This window comes from Sebastes fasciatus, chromosome 10 (assembly GCF_043250625.1).
Source record: "Sebastes fasciatus isolate fSebFas1 chromosome 10, fSebFas1.pri, whole genome shotgun sequence".
Taxonomy (NCBI): Eukaryota; Metazoa; Chordata; class Actinopteri; order Perciformes; family Sebastidae; genus Sebastes; species Sebastes fasciatus.
The window spans coordinates 15,893,053-15,896,909 of NC_133804.1; the positions used below are offsets into that span (position 1 = coordinate 15,893,053).

At 37.7% G+C, this 3,857-nt stretch overlaps 1 long non-coding RNA gene across 1 annotated transcript; it reads left to right on the plus strand.

Moving 5' to 3' along the window:
* Positions 1–1,178: 1,178 nt before the first annotated feature.
* Positions 1,179–3,289, plus strand: LOC141774821 (uncharacterized). Its single transcript, XR_012595474.1, has 3 exons — positions 1,179–1,326; positions 2,902–2,981; positions 3,138–3,289. It is a non-coding gene; the product is annotated as an uncharacterized LOC141774821 (long non-coding RNA).
* Positions 3,290–3,857: the final 568 nt, after the last annotated feature.

Below are 3,857 nucleotides of genomic sequence, written 5' to 3' on the forward strand. Positions count from 1 at the left end.
GGATGTATGTGTTATTCCCAGCACACCGCTACACCTGTGGGTGGGCCATGAAATATTAAACACTCTTGCTCATGTTGTTTACTTTCATCATTAAGGGAGAGAGTCCTTGATAATAGGAAACTTCTCTCCTCTGGATCTGCAGCGGGGAGTACCTTGTAAGGGTCTGGCACAACCTCCACTCCTCCAGCAGGACCAGTTTGTTCTTGTCAAAACCCATGTGCCACGACGAGGCTGACGAGGTGTAGGAGTTCTGAACTAAGAGGGATTTGAGTCAGCAGTCCTCCAAATCTCCTGCTTAGTTTCAGCGTTTGGAACGAACACGGATGGGCAGAGTTTTACCTGTGCACTGTTGAAAGGCTATGAGTAATGAGTGTCCTTGTTTATGTGTGACTGTGTGAGCAATTACACACCACAAACAAGCATTTTATGAGCACTCAACATTTAATAAATGGTTTAAAATGGCATTTTAAGTGTATTGATTATTATTATTATATAACTGTGTTTTACTATCGTCACCAACCCACAGATGGAGTTCTAGTTGTTGACAAATAGGCCTTCCTTAACCCTCATCCTAACAACTAGGGTGCCCGCAGACTCCAAAAACGCTTTATTATATCATTGCAATTTATTTATATAGCACTTTCCACATTCAAACATCACAAAGTGCTTAACAAGATCATTATGTAAACATACAAGAAAGAGCTCATATAAAAATGCTGTGACCACATGAGCCATGTGATTAAGAAAGGAATAAATAAAACAAAATGCAAAGTACATTTTGAAGAAGACAGACACAGATTCCTCATGTGTTCTGTCTTTTTTCGTTTTACACAATATGCAGATTAACTGTAACTTTCCTAAAATGATAATAATTATTTTTCCTTCACATGACATTAACAATACCTAATAGTGTTTTTAGAAGTTAACATTTTACTATGATGGTTGTTTCTTACAGTAGTTTATTCTTGGGGTCCCCCAGTCGGTATAGTCCTTGTATGTTAAACAGGTTGCTAGGTAGAGGGTTAATAAACATTTATATCTGTTTATAACTACATTGTGTGTTATAAACCATTTATCATAATGAGTAGCTCAAATCAAGCAATCTGATTGGTTCATAGCCGGGATATAATTACCACGGCCTTTGCACTTTCAGTATCACTCCGCCTCTGAGGAAAAAACGTCAACACAGAACAGGTTAGTTACCTACAGATAGAAAGTAACAAAGTTAGCTGCTAAACCCGCAACAAAATGGAAATAAAATAACTTTGCTAAACGTCATCCAGCGCTACGTGAAGAGGAGGTTGCCAGAATACAGGCTACTAGCAGGTAAGCTACGCAGCAGAAATAGACTAACCACTGCCTCTGCAGCACCACCATTCAGAAGCTCTCTGATGCTGGTCTCTTGACACGTGTGGAACCAGGGCAGGTGATGCTGAAGTCTGTTGTAGTAGGGTTTGGTTAACCCAGGGGTCAGCAGCCTTTACTATCAAAAGAGACATTTTAGGCAAACAATAAATAAAAAAAAATCTGTCTGGAGCTGCAAAACATTTGAGCATTGTGATGAAGGTAACACAGTTTATAGTCTAAGTATATAGTATAAGTCTAATGCAGTGAGGGCCAAAGAGCAAATGTACTACAGAGTATTAGGGCCACATTGAGGGAAAAAACATCTGAGATTTCCAGAATAAAGTCATAATATTACGAGAATAAATTCATACCTTTGCGAGAAAGAAGTCATAATATTACAAGAATAAAGTCATAACTTAATGAGAAAAAAAGTCGGAATATTATGAGAATAAAGTCTTAGCTTTACGAGAAAAAATTCGTAATATTACAAGAATAAAGTCATAATTTTACAAGAAAAAAAGTCGTAATATTACGAGAATAAAGTCTTAACTTTACGAGAAAAAAGTCGTAATATTACGAGAATAAAGTAATAATTTTACAAGAAAAAAAGTCGGAATATTACGAGAATAAAATAACTTTACGAGAAAAAAAGGCGTAATATTACGAGAATAAAGTCATAACTTTACAAAAAAAAGAAAAAAAAAGACGTAAAATTACTACTTTATAATATTATGACTTTATTCTCATAATATTATGACTTTATTCTCATAATATTATGACTTTATTCCTCGAAATCTCAGATTTTCTTTTTTTTTCCTCAATGTGGCCCTAATACTCCGTCGTACCGTCGTACTATAGACTTACAACAATGATAAATAAAAATGAAAATGTAAACAAAAAAACAGTTATTCATTTCCATTTTTAAAAATCCACATGGAGCCACTGGAGAGGGACTAAAGAGCCGCATGTGGCTCCGGAGCCACAGGTTGCAGACCCCTGGGTTTACCAGACAAAGATTTAGTATGTCCCAATATATAGTATGTCAAATGCAAATGCAGTATGCCAAAAATACCAGGATGTACTTTCCTGACTATTCTGAGCAAGAGGGTCAAAGTTCAGGACAAGACAAGCGTTAGGATGACAAAGTACGTCCCAATTGTATGCACACTGCATGCAACAGTATGTACTTTTTAAGGGCAGCTGCAGTATGTACTAAAAGTAAAAAGTGAAAATAAAAAGTATGCGATTGGGTGTTAGCCCTGGTTTAGGTAGGGGGAAACACATATCGACAGGAAACAGTTCTTCTGGGAAAAAAATTCAAGCTGGGACTCTAAGGTCAGCTCAGGCCTGTCTCAACACATTCACAACAGACTACGTGTACTGTAACCGTATTTTTTTTGTTCACTGTTAATAGCTTTTAGTTTTTACTATATACAAAAACTGCTTCAGAGAACATCCAAAATAGTTAAAAACAACCAAGTGTCTTCAGTTTCCAGAGGAATAAAGAATATAGGTTATATAATTTAGGAGTGTTTGCACCTGTCATTTCCTCAGAGCTCTGACTGGACTTGTGTTGATCACCGTGAGGCTCTGGTAGCTCTGAGTACTTCCACCTGACAGAAAAGAGTATACAGGTATTCATTTTCAATATTATTTCCATGCATACACATCTCCTGCTTTCCTACAGAGTTGTAAATTATATATTATATATTTTGGTGGTCTACAGTTCTGAGTGTATCTGCCTTGTGTCGTTTTGATTTACACATTTAATTTAGCATTTTTAACACTAGCCAGGCACTCAGGGCCAATCACCTCTCCAGGCCGCCGCCGCTCCCCATGGCCAGTCCGGACCCGTGTGAAACCTCTATCTCCAGAGCTATTGTGAGCCGTAAAAGAGAAGCAACATCCTCGCCACGCCAAGCAACACACCACCACCTGACAAAAAAGGCAAGTCTAGTACAAGCAACTATCAAAGTCATCCAACTGATGCTGGACAGTTTTTCAGTGGTTGCTCAATAAATGGCAACATATAAATAATATAATAAATAGCCAAATAATGAAATCAATATAAAGCTGCCTCCGTATGTGCAGGCAGTCAGCCAGGAGGGCCTATTTGAACATTAATTATTTACCATAGGGCCTATACCACGGCCTGTCGTGAGCTGATCAAATGTTCATATACATTATATATATGCTAGATGGGGGTGGGGGGGGGGGTTATATAAATGTGTATATAAATGCACATTAAAAATAAACAAATACCGGATTTAACTGAAGCGTAGTACAATAACATGTTATCTAAAACACTTATTTCCATGTGGTATATGATAGCAAACAAAATAATTTAAAGGTGCTTAACGCAAAATTGAAAACATATCTATTGCCTCTCAACATGGCAATGGCTGAGCTGGTGGCTTGTACTTAACAGTGCTAACGGCGCTAACAGTGCAAACAACAACAACACTGCTGACAGAGCTAACAGTGTTTACCTGAGGGGGGACCGGAGGGTG